Raw genomic sequence first — 16697 nt, 5'->3', positions numbered from 1 at the left:
AGGCATTGATGCCCAGCTAAGGCTCTTAACCTTGCTTTGACTTAATACTCTACTTTAGAAATCTGGTTGCATATTCTTGTATAGTTCCTATACAACATTGATGTTAAGCATGCTTAAGCATTTAGGACCCACTCGGCACAAGTTAACACTGTTGACTGACCACCTTCCTCTGTCCAAAGAGTGTCTTTTAGCCCATTTACCCTTTCTGTAAATTAGTTTGCTTCCAGATTTGCCACATTTGATTTGCTCTGCTTTGTCCCTTTCTCCTTAAATAGGATGGCCTATATTACTTATTTTTGTTATGTTACAAGTTCTCCCAACTTCCCCATTGCATTTATCTGGGTGGATCATGATTCTTGTTCTACGCTTAGTGACACATATATTTTCATACGATCTAACCATTGAGGAAAATGTCACCTCTCCTTCATTCACATATCACATCTTACTAATTGTAATCCATTACTCAGATTCACTCTCTCTTTCCAATTCCTAGAAATTACCTTCTAAATGTACTATCTTAAATCGTGAAAGTTATTCTTTAAAATGAGCTCTCTTTCAACACAGTTTTGGTCTTTGGTCTTGTTAAATTACCTATCTGAATGTGACTACAAAGAAATACAAAGGATTTAAAGGCTTTTTTTTTAATAAAAAAATTTTTAATGTTTATATATTTTTGAGAGAGAGAGAGAGAGAGAGAGACAGAGTGTGAGAAGGGGAGAGGCAGAGAGAGAGGGAGACAAAGAATCCAAAGCAGGCTCCAAGCTTTGAGCCCAAAGTCCTAACTCACAAACCCACTGAGCCACCCAGGCACCCCTCCTTTTTTTTTTTTTTGAAAGAGAATACTTTTTTTCCCCTCTTTAAATAGCTTTCAACCAGAATTGTCTAGGAGAGGCAGAGATATAACCTGTTCATCTGGTTCTACTTTACCATGCAGAAAAATCTCATAGGCTCCTAGCTTTTCTGATTAGAAACCTTGTACTTTTTCTTTTTTTAAGTGTACAGTTGTATGAGTTTTTTTCATTGATAGACTTTTAAAAAATTCTTTCATATTAAACAGAAATTGAGCAGATAATGGAGAAAGAATTCCTGTATACCCTCTTCTCCACAGCCCGTTTTCCCTGTTAACATCTTACATTATTAGTATGGTATGTTTGTTAAAATTAATGGACCTATTCTGATACACAATAATTAACTAAAATCCATATGATTCTAGGTTCCTTAGATTTTCCCTTATGTATTTTTCTGTTCAAGGATCCTATCCAGAATGCACATTACATTCACTAGTCATGTCTACCCTTGGCTGACAATTTCTCAGACTTATCTTGTTTTTGATAACCTTAACAATTTTGAAGAGTACTTCTCAGGTATCTTACAGAATGCCCCTCTAATGAAATTTGTCTCATGTTTTTCTCATGATTAGATTGGAATTGTGCATTTTGGGGAGGAAGATCACAGAGGTCAAGTGCCATTCTCATCACATCACTTCAAGGGAACATATTATCAACAATGAGTTATCTTGTTAATGTTGACTTTAATCATCTGGCTATGTGATATTTCTCCACTGTAAAGTTACTCTTTTTATTTTTTGGAAGCAAGTCACTTTTATGGTGCACACCCCCAAAATGGGGAGTCATGCTCCCCTTCCATTTTTTTTAATGTTTATTAATTTTTTTGAGAGAGAGAGAGAGAGAGAAAGAGAGAGACAGTGTGAGTGGGGGAGGGACAGAGAGAGAGGGAGACACAGAATCTGAAACAGGCTCCAGGCTTTGAGCTGTCAGCACAGAGCCTGATGCAGGGCTCGAACTGATGAACTGCAAGATCATGACCTGAGCCGCAGTTGGACACTTAACCAACTGAGCCACCCAGGAGCCCCGATGCTCCCCTTCCTTTAGGTGGAGTATCTACATAATTTATTTGGAATTCTCCTACAGGAGATAAGATTGTTTCTTCCCCCCCATTTATTACTTTATTCTATCATTTATTTATATTAGTATGAATCCACGGTTATTTATTTTATACTTTGGGCTATAATTCACTAATACTTTATTTTCTTTCCCAAATTGTTCTAGTTATGGCCATTGGAAATTCTTTCACTTGGCTCTTGTGCCCTCATACATACTCCAATCAATATGGATGTTTTTATTTTTGAGGACTTCCTTACCTTCTTACACTACAAGATGCTCCAGGCTCATCTTGTGTATTTTCTGCCCCTGTCCTACAGTCAGATATTTCCCCAAAGAGCAGCCTTGCACTTTTATAAGCACAAAGCAGCTTCTTAATCAGCTACTCCAAACATGAAAACTGTTTTTCGATATCTCTCTTTTTTAAAGTTTTATTTATTTTGAGAGAGAGAAAAAGAGAGCAAGTGGGGAAGGGGCAGAGAGAGAGAGAGAAAGGGAGAGAGAGAATCCCAAGCAGCCTCCATTGTCACTGCAGAGCCCAATATGGGGCTCCATCCCATGAACTGTGAGATCATGATCTGAGCGGAAATTCAGAGTTGGACACTCAACCAATTGAGCGACCCAGGCGCCCCCAATATCTCATTTTTTTGTTTACTAGAAACAAATGGTGGAAAAACATTTAAAAACTATATAACCAGGAAATGCAAATTCCCAGTGAAGATTCAAGGACAGATGAGTCAGATTTAGTATACAGAATGTAAAAATGAGACAAATTGTTTGAAATCACAAATGTCCAGGAAAAATAAGGGTTTTTTGGATTTCATGTGTGTAAAGGAAGCTTATAAAGGCAGAAGATGATTCTGGTTGGGCTCCTCAGATAGTAGGTACAGGGAGATTAGGAAATGAACTTGGAAAATTTTTAAAGAGAAGATTATGTATACTCACAAGTGGGAAATGAAATAGACACACTTTTTTTTACTGATTTATATAATGACATATTAGGATATTCTACATAAAATATTTTTCATTAGTTTTCTTCTTTAAATACTAATTTATAAATTACTGTGCCTAAGAATTATTTAATGGTCTCAGACCAAAATCATAAAGATTTTGAAATGTAAATAACTGACTACTAAAGAGCATATCTATAACAGGATCTGATTTGCATAAATGTATTTAATTATATTCATGGAAAAATTTTTGAGAAATATTTATCAATTTAAACATGGTCATCTTTTTCTGCAATATAGGTAAAGTTTTTTTCTCTCTCTCTCTGCTTTTTTTTTTTTTTTTACAAAAACACATGTATACTTTAGAAATCAAGAAACAAATAAAAGAATTCAATAAATATTATGTAGGCCAAAACACATTTTTAAATTTTTTAATATTTTTAATTTAAGTATTTATTTATTTATTTATTCAGAGAGAGTGTGAGCGGGGGAGAGAGAATCTTAAGCAAGCTCCACCCTTAGCTCCGTCCCACAGCCCAGGGGTCATGACCTGAGCTGAAATCAAGAGTCAGATGCTCAAGTGACTGACCCGTACAGGTGCCCTGAAAACACATTTTTTAAGTAATATATGTAATTTCTTCTAAAAATTAAAACAAAGAAAGGATTCATAGATGAACTAAGGTTTGAGGTTAGGTTTGAGGGTAAAGACCAACATTGCTTGAAGTAGTGGGTTGAAGTGTTGGCCAGAAACAATATCTTTTTTTCTGGAATGAAGAACTAATCTCAATTTAATATTAAAAGGCTCGGATGCTACAATTTTTTTCAAAACGTAATTTCCGTATTATATAGGTTGGATAAGCTATGAAGGGATAAGAGGTTTCTGGAATTTAGAAATAGGGGGTGTTACAATGATAGTGACTCATGTCTGTCACCCTTCATGCTAATTCACTTCCACCTAGGGTTTAAAAGGAAAGTGGCAAGAGCAGGGGCAGTTCAGAACTTAGGGCACTGGTTCTCAACTTTTTGGTCTCTGCACCTCTTCACACTCTTAAAAATTATTGAGGATCTCAAAGAGCTTATGTTTATGTGGTTTATATCCAGCAATAGTTACTATGTTAGAATTAACAAGGGAAATTTAAAAACCCTAATTATTAAAAAGTCATAAATGCCTACACATTTCAACATACATCACATATTTTTATGAATAATAACTATATTTTCCAAAATAAAAATTAGAAGAATGGCATGGTTTTACATTTTTGCATATCTCTTTATTTTTTTATTTTATTAAAAACAATTGTGGGGCGCCTGGGTGGCTCAGTCGTTTAAGCGTCCGACTTCGGCTCAGGTCATGATCTCGCGGTTCCTGAGTTCAAGCCCCGGGTCCGGCTCTGTGCTGACAGCTCAGAGCCTGGAGCCTGATTCAGATTCTGTGTCTCCCTCTTTCTCTCTGACCCTCCCCCGTTCATGCTCTGTCTCTCTCTGTCTCAAAAATAAATAAAAACGTTAAAAAAATTAAAAAAAAAACAATTGTAATGTTTATTTTTGAGAGAGAGAGAGAGAGAGAGAGAGAGAGAGAGAAGGGGAGGGGAGGGGCAGAGAGAGAGGGAGACACAGAATCTGAAGCAGGCTCCAGGCTCTGAGCTGTCAGCACAGAGCCTGACAAAGGGCTCAAACCCATGAACCATGAAATCATGACCTGAGCCGAAGTTGGACGCTTAACTGAGCCACCCAGGCGCCCCCGCATATCTCTTTAATATCTGGCTTAATAAAAGTGTTCTCTATGATTCAAGTATATGAAGAAAATAGAAGGCTCTAGGAGGAGAATTTAATAGTCTTTTCAGTTAAGTGTGAATATTCTTCTCTGATGCTACAGAAACGTTGACAAGTGGTAATTTCTTAGAGGTTATTTGCAATGAAGAATCTGAAATCATATCAAGGAATCTTTTGTACCTTGTTTTTATGTATGTGTACACACAAACACACTCAAACATATATTTAACTATCTCCATTGGTCTACCTGGAACTTTGAATGTATCCTTTACCTATGCATGATTTTGTGATGTCCTGCATCGGACATTTGGAAAATATTGGCTCACTGTGTCATGTAGATCTTTCATACGTTGACATATCTCATCTCACAATATCAAAAAGTCACATTTATTAACAGCACCAAAGTCTCATCAGGAAAGTCTTCAAACTCTGTTTACCTCACAAATCAATCTGCCAATTATTTTACCAGCAAAAGATGGGTTTCTATGAGAATAGCAGAGAATTGATATCCTGGACAAGGAAGCAAACAGGATTTTTTAATGGGCCTTAAAGGATTGGCACAGATAGTTTTAAGAAAGAGCGTTGGAAGGGAAAAGGTTTTAGAATTTGGCTATAGACAAAACCTGCTAAAGGAGTATGTCAGAAGGGAAGGTAGTTTTGCTAATACATTTTTGATCATTTGAAAAGATCCCCCATTGTGGGGGTATCAGAATATTCACATAGGTCTGGAAAATACTTCTGTTGAAAATACCTGACTAGTAGTATTGTGACTAGTAGTCCCAAAACTTGGTGGGTCGAGTCTCTTGTGCTCAGCCAACTACGACTGCCTCATTCGCAGGGAGTACCGCAAGGAGTCACTTTGAATGCCGATTTCCGTGGCCTTTCGCAATTGAACTAAACCAGGCTCTCTGCGCTTGCCGTAACGCGGACTCTACCATTGCTTTCTGAGGGGGGTATTGGAGGTAGCGAAAGAAGGAGATCGAAGCGTGTGTGTCGGGGGGAAAAACCGGGCGATCAGGAGGACGGTTGTTTTACGGATCCCGTAACCAGCCCCTCCTACTCCCTTTTCCCCTCTCCCCGCCGCCCCTGTCCCGTCCTGGAGCGGCGGCGGCCTTGAGCTTTGCTGTGTTTGCGCGCCGTGGCAGGTGAGCGTCCGGCGCGCGGTCTCCCCGGGCTTCGCTCCCACCCCCCGTGTCTCCTGGGCCGGTGGCGGCGGCCGGCCGGGGAGGCGGCCTCGGCGCACAGTAATGGCAGCGCTGTGAGCAGGGGAACGCGAGCTGACAGCCGCCGCCGCCGCCGCCCACCTTCCTCGCCCGGGGCTTCGTCCTTCACTCCTTCGGGCTGTCTCCCCCTCCCCTTGTCCCCTGTCCCTTGTCCCGCTTCTGCAGAAGGTAACCCCGCTGAGGGTCGGGGAGCCGGGCTGCAGGCGCCGGGAAACTTCGCTTCCCGGTTAATGGGTGGCGGGGATGGGGCGGAGGAAAGGAGTTGGGGGCGGGGAGGGGGGAGGGGAAAGGGATGAAAGGGGGGCGGCTAGGGAAGATGGTGTCCTATAAGGGACCCCGGCTCCCCGGAGCGCTGACCCCTAAGCCCGGCCACCCCCTGGACTGGATCCCGGGCCTCCCCTACCCGGCCTTGGCCGCCCCTCCCTCGGCCCCATTTTCTTCCGAAGGAGGGAAGGTGAGAGTGCGTGTACTCTTCTGCTTGTTTACGAGCTCATACGGATACACAACTCTGTGTTTGGGGGTGTGGGGGGGGGCATCAGTCTCTTATATCCTTACCACGAGTATTTTCACTTTTGTTTCCGCAGACAGCGAAGATTGATAGCTGTGGGGAGGAGTATCCTATGTGCACGCCAGACCTGTCTCTACAGTTAGGGTCTGGTGAAATAAGATTCTTAGACTCCTCAGAGCATTTACACACTAGGGAGTCTGGACCATTACCTACAACCCCACAGATACGTTCATGTAAATAAAATATCTCTGAATTGCAGACTGTTATTATTGTTAAATCATCTCCTTTCCCTCGGATATTACTATTACCAGTTGATGGGCAATACCGTAGAAGTTTAAGTTTTGGAGATAAGATATAAACTATTAACATTCACTGTAGGTGTTTTGACTTGACAGTATAAAAATCTTTGAACTAGGTCTGTTCCAAATGTACAAAGTAAAATATGAGAAATAATCACTTTGTTCTGATTGACTACTGACTACCTAATAGAAATTTAAAAACACTCAAAGGGCAATACCCTACCCTTTAGAATCTCACATTCCTTTCTAAGACAGACAAATGAACAAATTGGTTATCCTTTGCCTCTTTTGCCCAAATACAGTGTTTGGAAGGCCCTTCCAAAAGAGTCCCAGATGAAATAACAGATGTACAGTGTTTTGAGTTATCCTTTTTTTCTTTTCAGATGCTGTTTATAACTTGGGGGAACATTTCTGCAGTGTGCATGCACATAGTGTGTGAAAAATACCTTTTCTATGTATTTGAATGTTCAGATGCATCTGAAATAATCTTACTTCAGGCTCCATCCTCTGGTGATTTTCAGTGTTTTATGACTATTAAGATGGTTTATCCATGTCTTTAATCCTCAACAGTCTTGTCATTAAATTAAATGTTGTGGACCTTCTTTAGAGCTGGTTTTGCCTTTTCACTTAAATATTAAGTATTTCGTTTGTATGTCAAGCATTATCACAGGCATTAGGGGATAGAGCAGTAAGCAAGAAGTGGAGTTTCTGCCCTCCTGGAGCTTCGATTCTGGTGTGGGAGAGAGAGACATAATACATAAGGAATAAAAATAATTTCAGAGAATCATTAAGTACTATGAAGGAAATAGGGGAGTTGTGGTATTAAGAGAAGACTGAGATGCTGTGGTCAGGAAAAAAACCGGTCTTAGGGGACCTTTGACCTGATAACTGAAAAGTCAGAAGGATTTAGCCTTTGGACGTCTGAGGGGAGAGTATTCCTATCTGAGGGAACAGCACGTGGTAATTCTCAGAGATGATATCAAGCTTGGGGTCAGCTAACTGAAAGAAGCTCAGTGAAGGTGGACCGTAGTGGGGAATAAGAGGTTAGGTCATAGCCAGGGGCCAGATCTTGTGAGGTCTTATTGTCCAAAGGAGTTTGGCCTTTATTCTTAAAGTACATTGAAAAGCTGTTGGAATTTTTGTCAAGATGGAAGTGATTTGCAACATGACTGGAGGAGGAGATTGAATAAAAGGAGAAGAGAAGCAGAGAGACAGAGAGAAGGCTGTGGTAGATTTGAATAGAATAGTGACTGGCGTGTTAGAGACAAGTTACAAAAGATTTTTGAGGTATATTTTGGAGCTAAATGTATTGATTGAACTTGTGGCTTGCATGAGAGTGTAGTTGCTTGGATCAGCAGTGACTCCTGGGTTTTGGGCTTCAGCTGGAGGCTGGTGATGCCATGTATTGAGATGAGAAGGTGGTGAGGGAAACATAGGGATAAAGTTGGATTGGACATGTTAAGTAAGACCTGTTAGATGTTCAAGTGAAGGTGAGAACATCTGTATATCCAGATTTGGATATACAAATCTGGAATTTAGTGGAGAGGTTAAGAAGTCATTCATTCAACAAATGTTTTTCAGGCACCAGCTATGGTCCTGGCAGTGGGGATATAGTAGTGCAAAAATAGACAAAAATCTCTGTCTTCACAGGACTTCAATTCTAGTGGGAAGAGAAAGAGATGGGGAGTCATCAGCAGTTACTGGTTGGTTTGTTTATGTTTTGAAAAGAAACTACATTCATATGATTCAGAAAATGTTTGGTGGGGTTTAGAGAAATTTTTCCCTATTTCTTGTCTCCCATCATCACCCAGTTTTTTTGGGGCCAAACAGGGTTTTAGTTTTCGTACATATCTTTCCAAAGATATATTTTATGAACATACAGACAAATATGTATATATCCCTCTCTCCACTTTGCCAAAATGGTAGCATACTTCACTTGCTTTGACACCATGTATTTTTTAGAGTATTAAATAGTATTTAAAAGTTAATGAAACAGGATGAGACCACCTAAGGAAAAAATGTAGAAAGAATTTTAGAAGGCTCCGGAATACTGCAACATTTTGTAAGTTGGTCCCTGCTCTCTGAGTTTTGGACCTACAGATGTGGAGTTGTTTAAAGAGCTGTTACTTTTTGTGAGACTTTTTATAAAAGTTTGCTCTGTTTCTTTTGTGTTCACTTTATCTTCCTGTTCTCTTTATTGGCTGGAAAATATCTGTGGGAGCAGTGTTTTCCTGTATATACTGTCAATTAAATTCAAGTAAATTAATGACAGGATCAGCCCTGGAATCTTAATATCGTGAAGACTTTTGACTGGCTATTGTTAAGTCTAGGAAAAAGAGACAGATTTGGAATGTTAGGAGGTTATAACAAGTTACTGATATTTAAGATGTATGAGTGAATCCTCTCTCAGTAATCAGTTAATCACAATATCTGTTCAGAGCAATCTGGCTCTTTGCTGGGTTTGAATCTTAGTAGTAATGTTTCTATTACATTGCAGATGTTAGTGTAAACCTTGTATTACTATCTTTAAGAATCTGTAGAGTTGGGGCGCCTGGGTGGCTCAGTCGGTTAAGCATCAGACTTCGGCTCAGGTCATGATCTCACGGTCTGTGAGTTTGAGCCCCGCGTCGGGCTCTGTGCTGACAGCTCAGAGCCTGGAGCCTGCTTCAGATTCTGTGTCTCTCTCTCTCTCTCTCTCTCTCTGCCTCTTCCCCATTCATGCTCTGTCTCTCTGTCTCAAAAATAAATAAACGTTAAAAAAAAATTAAAAAAAAAAGAATATGTAGAGTCATTCTGTTACTTTTTGTTTAGGAAGGCTTATTGGAGAACACTGCAGTTCTTTTGATTCTTAAAAGTTTTGAGACAATGAGTAGTGTTAAGATCATGATATTGCATCTGCTACACCTTTTGTGGTATGATTGAACTCTGTTGATTGACTTATGTGGAGTTGGGGAGATGGAATATTTTTTATTGAATGTATAACACTTTATATATTGGTTGACATTTTGAATTCCTGTTAGCTGTCTTTAGCTACTTGCTATATAAATTTTAAATTTACCTGGTTTTTTTTTTCTGCGATTTTTCTTGATTTAAAAACTTAGTTCAGTTCTATTTTTGTGGTTATTTTTGCTATTCTCTTGTATTCTTTTTGCTAGAGATAAAAGTAAGCCAACTTATTTCTGCATTGGAGAAATATAATCTTTGATGGAAAATATTTAATGGTCCTTTTTAAAGTATTAGACACTAATTACTAGGTATAAGACTACCATGTGAAATATATGTAGTGAGTGTGTTAAGCTAACTTAAATTCTGTAAATGTGTAGGTGTTAATGTCCTATTTCAAGGTTTTAGTTATCTAAATGATTTTCATTTATATACTTTATGAATGATGTGACTAATTGTTATTTAATCATGGGATTATAACCTGATTGTGTCTGTGTCAGAGTTTTTTGATTATTGAGGTCGACAGTTATTATTGTTTCTCTTACCAGCTGTAAGTTTCTTGAAGGCAACATCTCTGGCATCTGTAAATACATAATAAGTATCTATTAATACTTTAAGTCTTGTTTCAATGTAGGTTGCTTTTCTAATAATGAAATGTTGGATTTATGCTGTGTAAATACTTCTTGAATTTCTCAACTTTGTTTTAATTCAGTTGAGAACATGCATAGAATACTTAAAAAAATTTTTTTTGTTAAATTTTGAAACATATACCCTTCGCCCAGGTGCCCTTTATCCAGCTTTCCCTAATGTTAATAACTTATGCAACTAGAGCACAGTGATTAAAGCCAGGAAATCAACATTGGTACAATACTACTAACTACAGACCCTATTTGAATTTCACTAGTTTTTCCAATAGTATCATTTTTCTGTTTCATAATTCAATTCAGAATCATACATTGCATTTAGTTGTTGTGTTTCCCTAGTCTCATATGATATGATCTTTTCTCATCTTTCATGACTTTCACACTTGTGATGAGTGTGGCCATTTATCTTGTAGAATGTCTCTCAGTTTGCGTTTGTCTGATATTTCCTTGATTTATTGAAGTTATGCGTGTTTGGCAAAGATACTACAGAAGTAATGTTGAGTCCTGCACATCACAGAGTACAGGATGTCAGTATATCCTATTTGAGGTGATGTTAATTCTTATATGGTTGAAGTCGTGTCTGTCATATTTCTCTCCTTGTAGAGTCACTATTTTTCCTTTTGTAATTATAAGATATCTTTGGGAGAGTCTTTGAAAACGTGCAGATATCCTTGTTCTTCTCAAACTTTTGCTCAGTCATTTCAGTATTCTTGGTAGATCTTTCCTGAAGCAATTATCATATTGGTGTTTGCCTGATGGTGATTTTATTTTTCTCATTTCTTTCTATATTTCTTTGTTTGCCTTCTGTATTTATTTATTTTTAAATTTTTGTTTTCAAAAAAACAAAATTTATTTTAAAATTTTGTTTTCCCTTCTACATTTATTTTTAAATTTTTGTTTCCAGCTTGATCCCCCCTCCTTCTTTTTTAATTTTAGAGAGTGGGAGAGAGTGCACAAGTAGGGAGAGGGGTAGAGGGACACAGAGAGAGAACCTTAAACAGTTTCCATGCTCAGCATGGAGCCCGACATGGGGCTCAATCCTATGACCCTGGGATCATGACCTGAGCCGAAATCAAAAGAGTTAGATGCTCAACCAATTGAGCCTCCTATGTGTCCCCCTTCTACATTTATTAATTGGAATTCTTCTGTAAAGAAGAACTGCCCCTTCTCTTTATTTAGTAATTTGTTTATATCTGTACTAAGTCATAGATATTTATTTTATTCTGTGGTTTATAATCTAATGCTGTCATTATTTTGTTGCTCAGATTGTTCCAGCTGTGGCCTTCAGGTTGGCTCTTTGTCTTTTCGACATACTTCCATTCTCTTTTTTTTAAGAAAGCTCTACTTTTCTGGCACCAAAAATTTTCCAGGTTCATCTTATATTTCTCTGCTGCAGCCCTAGAATCAGTCACTTCTCCAAGGAGCTCTGGTTCCTTCTACTGGAGAATGATACTTAGAAACCAAGATCTGGATGCTATGTGTGCTTATTACTGCTGAGGTGTCATTGCTCCTAGGCCCTCCCAGCAGAGCTAGAAATATATTTATGTATACACATTAATCCATGTGTGCAAAAACATCCATGTTTATTTCTGTACCTTTTTATTTGTATGTGTGTATGTATGTTGTATTAAAAACCATGAGTTCATACTGATAACTGATTCCAGTTAGACACTGTAGAGTTTATGTTAGCCATCCCCCTTTTTTATAACTATTTTCTGACATTGAGAAATAGAGCATACTTTTCTTACAGTCCTAATAATCACATAAGTAGTATGAAGTTACCAAAATAATGAATGTGACAAGAAAAAGATCCACAAATAGTCCTGAGCCTTAAGAAACATGTTAAACTATCTGTCAGAGTATTTCTTTTATTTGGTAGAAGTCTATATGAACCAAAAATAATGACATTTTGTCTTCTAAATATTAGAAGTATTCCAAGTATTAGAACTTCTAAATATTGTCTTGATTATATTTAAAATTTTTTGGAGATCACTTTGCACTGAGATTCAGATACTCTCTTTTGCATCAGAACTTTGTTGTCCATATGATCTGGATTTTAAGCATTTATAAGGACAGCATCTTTTTTAGGGGGGCACCTGGGTGGCTCAGTTGGTTAATGTCCAACTCTTGATTTTGGCTCAGGTCATGATCGTGGTTTGTGGGATCAAGCCCCACGTCGTGCTGTACACTGATAGCACAGGGCCTGCTTGGGATTCTCTCTCTCCCTCTCTCCACCCATCCCTTGCTCACATGCATGCTCTTTCCCTCTGGCTCTCAAAACAAATAAATGAAAAGGACAGTACCTGCTTTTGTATTTTTTTTTATTGTGGTAAAACACACGTACCAAAATTTCCCATTTTAACCATTTTTAGTGTGTAGTTAGTTCGCTAACAGTAATTGTACTCACAATGTCTTCACAACCATCACCACTATGTATTTCCAAAACTTTTTCATTATCCCAAATAGAAACTGCAACCATTGAGCAATAGCTCCCCATTCCCTCCCCTGCCAGCACCTGGTAACCTCTAGTCTACTTTTTGTCTTATGAATGTGCCTCTTTTGGTACCTTATGAGAGGAGGATCATACAGTATTTATTCTTTTGCATCTGGCTTATCTGACTTGACATACTGTTTGGGGGTTCATCCATGTTGTAACATGTATCCGAATTTACTCCTTTTTAACGAATGAATAATACTTCTTTCATGTGTATTGCAATTACTTATCTATTCTTCTGTTAATGGGCACTTGAGTTCTGTCCACCATTTGGCTATTGCGAATAATGCTGCAGTAAATGTTATAACACGAGTATCTTTTCCATTGCCTACTATTCAGTTCCTTTGGATGTGTACCTGGAAGAGCAGTTGATGCTCTTGTATGGTAATTCTGTATTTAGGTTTTTGAGGACCTGTTGAAATGTTTTCCATGGTGGCTGCACCATTTTACATTCCTACCAGCATTGCACAAGGATTCCAATTTCTCCACATCCTTTCCAACATTAGTTATTTTTCATTTTTGGCTTGTTTGCTTGTTGTGATAATAGACATCATGTGAAATGGTATCTTACTGTACTTTGGATTTACATTTCCCTAGTGACTTGTGAATGTTGAACATCTTTTCATGTGCTTGTTGGGCATTTGTGTATGTTTGGAGAAATACCCAGGTTCTGTGCCCATTTAAAAATTTGTTGTTGTTAAGGTGTTCTTTTATATACTCTGGATGTTAATCTCTTATCAGACATGTAAGATGTAGATATTTTTTCTCATTTTGTGGATTCTTTTCACTCTCTTGATAGTGTCCTCTGGTGCATAAAGTTAAATTTTGATGAAGACCAGTTTATCTATGTTTTCTTTTGTTTGTGTTTTTGGCATCATATACAAGAAATCATTGCTAAATCCAGTGTCACAAAGCTTTTCCCCTGTGTGTTCTTCTATGAGTTTTTGTTTTTTTGTGTGTTTTTGTTTTTTGAGAGAGGTAGTGAGCAAGAGAGAGGCAGAAGGAGAGAGAATCTTAGGCAGGCTCCATGCTCGGTGCCTGACACAAGGCTTGTATGTGACCGTGAGGTCATGACCTGAGCCCAAATCAGGAATCTGACACTTAACTGACTGAGCCACCCAGGCACTCCTGAGTTTTTGTTTTCGTTAAGTATGGATTTTTTAAAAATAAAATTTTTAAATGTTTTTTTATTTTTGAGAGAGAGAGAAACAGAGCATGAGCGGGGTAGGGGCAGAGAGAGAGGGAGACACAGAATCCGAAGCAGGCTCCAGGCTCTGAGCTGTCAGCACAGAGCCCGATGTGGGGCTTGAACCCATGGACCATGAGATCATGACCTGAGCCAAAGTTGGATGCTTAACTGACTGAGCCACCCAGGTGCCCCTACCCCTGAGTTTTTTGTTTTTATATTTTTATATTTTATTTTATATTTTAAATATTAAATATTAATTTATATATATTATATTTATTATATATTATATCTTTTATATTTTATATATATTCATCTTTTAAGTATATGTCTTTCATCTTTAAAAAAAATTTTTTTAATGCTTTTATTTATTTTTGAGGGAGAGAGAGAGACAGAGCATGAATGGGGGAAGGGCAGAGAGAGAGGGAGACACAGAATCTGAAGCAGGTTCCAGGCTCTGAGCTGTCAGCACAGAGCCTGACACAGGGCTTGAACTCACGGACCTGGAGACCATGACCTCAGCTGAAGTCAGATGCTTAACTGACTGAGCCACCCAGGCGCCCCTGTTTTTCTTCCATCTTGAGTTAAGTTTTGCATATAATGTAAGTAAGGACAGGGTATTTTGTACGGATTTTCTGTAGATGGCTTTATGTTGGCACTTAGAGATCTCCAAACTTTGACTAGAGCTTGGAAGTTAAAGTTTAGAGGGCTAAAAAAAGCAGTTATGAAGAAGATAATTGAGGATTATGGAAATTGGCATTATGATGAAAGGAATTGTATTTTTTCCTATCTGAAACCCATAAACATTAAAATGAACTGCTTATGAGAAAAGTAGAATGAAAGAAAGTCTTTAATTGATAGTTTGGGAATAAAGTATGAGAAAGAGTAAAGGCATAAAGATCTCAGCAGTGATACAGTTTTGGTCTTCATTAGATTCAAAAGCATGGATGGAAAATTTAAATTACAGAAAAGAGTAGAAAATAATACTACCTGAACTTAGCATTGTCCAGCAAACTTGAAATGTATTTATAAATATTGCCTTGTTATACTGTTTTTATGTTATTTAAAAAGATTTTTAATGTTTATTTTTGAGAGAGAGAGAGAGAGAGAGAGAGAGAGAGAGAGAGAATATTAGTGGGGGAGAGGCAGAGAGCCAGGGAGATGCAGAATCCGAAGCAGGCTTCAGGCTCTGAGCTGTTAGCACAGAGCCTGATGCGGGTCTCGGACTCATGAGCCACAAGAGCATGACCTGAGCCAAAGTCAGATGCTTAATCGACTCAGCCACCCAAGTGCCCCCATACTGTTTTTATGTTGTGCAGATGGAAAAAATGAAATAGTAACTAGTCTAGGATCACATTGCCATTGACAGAATAGTTTCTTGATTGACACCCTTTAATTTTTTTTTTTAGATGTTTGTTTATTTTTCAGAGAGGGAGAGAAACAGTGACAATGTCTCAAGCAGGCTCTGACATGGGACTCGATCTCACGAACCATGAGATCATGACCTGAGCCAAAATAAAAAATCGGCTGCTTAACTGACTGAGCCACCCAGGCACCCCCACACCCTTTCATTTTTGAGTCTAGTATTTTCCTTCCTTCCTTTCCTTCTTTCTTTCTCATGTTTTGTTTGTTTTTTAAAGTAAACTCTACTCTCAGTGTGGGGCTCAACCCACAAGAGTCAACCCTGAGATCAAGATCATATGCTCTACCAACTGAGCCACCCAGGAGCCCCTCTTTCTTATGTTTTGACATCTAGCAGAAACTTCCTCCACCACTCTGAGACATTTGACTTTTTAGGTGCTACTTGCCTTCTTGTAGAAGGCTTAACTATCATCCATCCACTTGCTCCGAGCCAACTGTAGTTTCTAATAATAGCCATTTTGGGTTATTCTGAGGAATTAGATAATGTATAAAATGTATACAGCATCGTTTCTGGAACATATGCAGTCAATAAAGGTTTGCTATTATTATTGTTATTAACAACCCTGTAGTTAGGTGTTACGATGGTGGTAAAGAATGGGCAAAGTACATCCTGCTTAGTGTCCCTCCTATGGGAAAATTGGTGTCATTATGGTGTCATTTATTTTTACAACTTGCTATGTTGGATTGTCTTTATTCTTTACCTTAAGGGACACTTAAGTGAAAGAATGGGATGGTAAGAGGTTGTGTTGTTCAAGCTGTGTTGGGGATTTTAAACAGGAGGTGGTGGTCAGCAAAGCTGATGTGTATCTGCCATAGCTGTGTCACCTTTTCTTTCTTTTTTTAAGTTTATTTATTTTCGAGGGGGGAGGGGCAGAGAGAGAGGAGAGAGACTCCCAAGCAGACTCTGCACTTATAGCCCATCTCATGAACTGTGAGATCATGACCTAAGCCAAAATTAAGAGGTGGATGCTCAACTGACTGAGACACCCAAGCGCCCCTGTATCACTTTTTTCTTATTCTCCCATGTCTGTGTCTTCTATAGCTGTGCTAGAACTTAAGTGGGAATTAATATACAGGAGCTTGCAAGTACATTAATTTGTTTGGAAAAAAGGACCAGTTGAGAAATAGTGATAAATAAAGTTGGTAAGAATTGGAAGGTGAAGCAAGGACTCTGAATTTATTACAGCCAATAATAAACCAGTAGTAACTGTTCAGAATGTGATTCCCCTCCTCCATAAAAGTCATGTAACCCATAACAAACAAAAAACTTGGCTAAAGCAAATTACTATTAATCCTTGTATTTGTGAAAAAAATTTAAGTCCAATATTTTAAAATATATATGATTTATCTTTCA

The 16697-nt window shown here is 38.3% G+C and overlaps 1 protein-coding gene across 10 annotated transcripts in view; it reads left to right on the top strand.

Moving 5' to 3' along the window:
- CUL2 (cullin 2) overlaps window positions 1–16697 on the top strand; it is a 157560-nt gene that overhangs the window by 48165 nt on the left and 92698 nt on the right. For 2 of the 10 annotated variants that reach the window (XM_042991434.1, XM_042991428.1), the window contains exon 1: window positions 10328–10788. The exons of 1 other annotated variant lie outside the window; for it this stretch is intronic. The gene's annotated coding sequence lies outside the window, so the exon portion shown is untranslated. Of the gene's footprint in view, window positions 1–5588; window positions 5770–5848; window positions 6016–6431; window positions 6589–6641; window positions 7165–10327; window positions 10789–16697 lie in introns of those variants that run through there. 7 more of the 10 variants (XM_042991427.1, XM_042991432.1, XM_042991431.1 and 4 more) reach the window with 7 other exon arrangements.

Source organism: Panthera tigris, chromosome B4 (assembly GCF_018350195.1).
Source record: "Panthera tigris isolate Pti1 chromosome B4, P.tigris_Pti1_mat1.1, whole genome shotgun sequence".
In the NCBI taxonomy this organism is placed as follows: Eukaryota; Metazoa; Chordata; class Mammalia; order Carnivora; family Felidae; genus Panthera; species Panthera tigris.
Note: the sequence above shows the minus strand (reverse complement) of the source record. Positions and strands in the feature narration are given on the sequence as shown.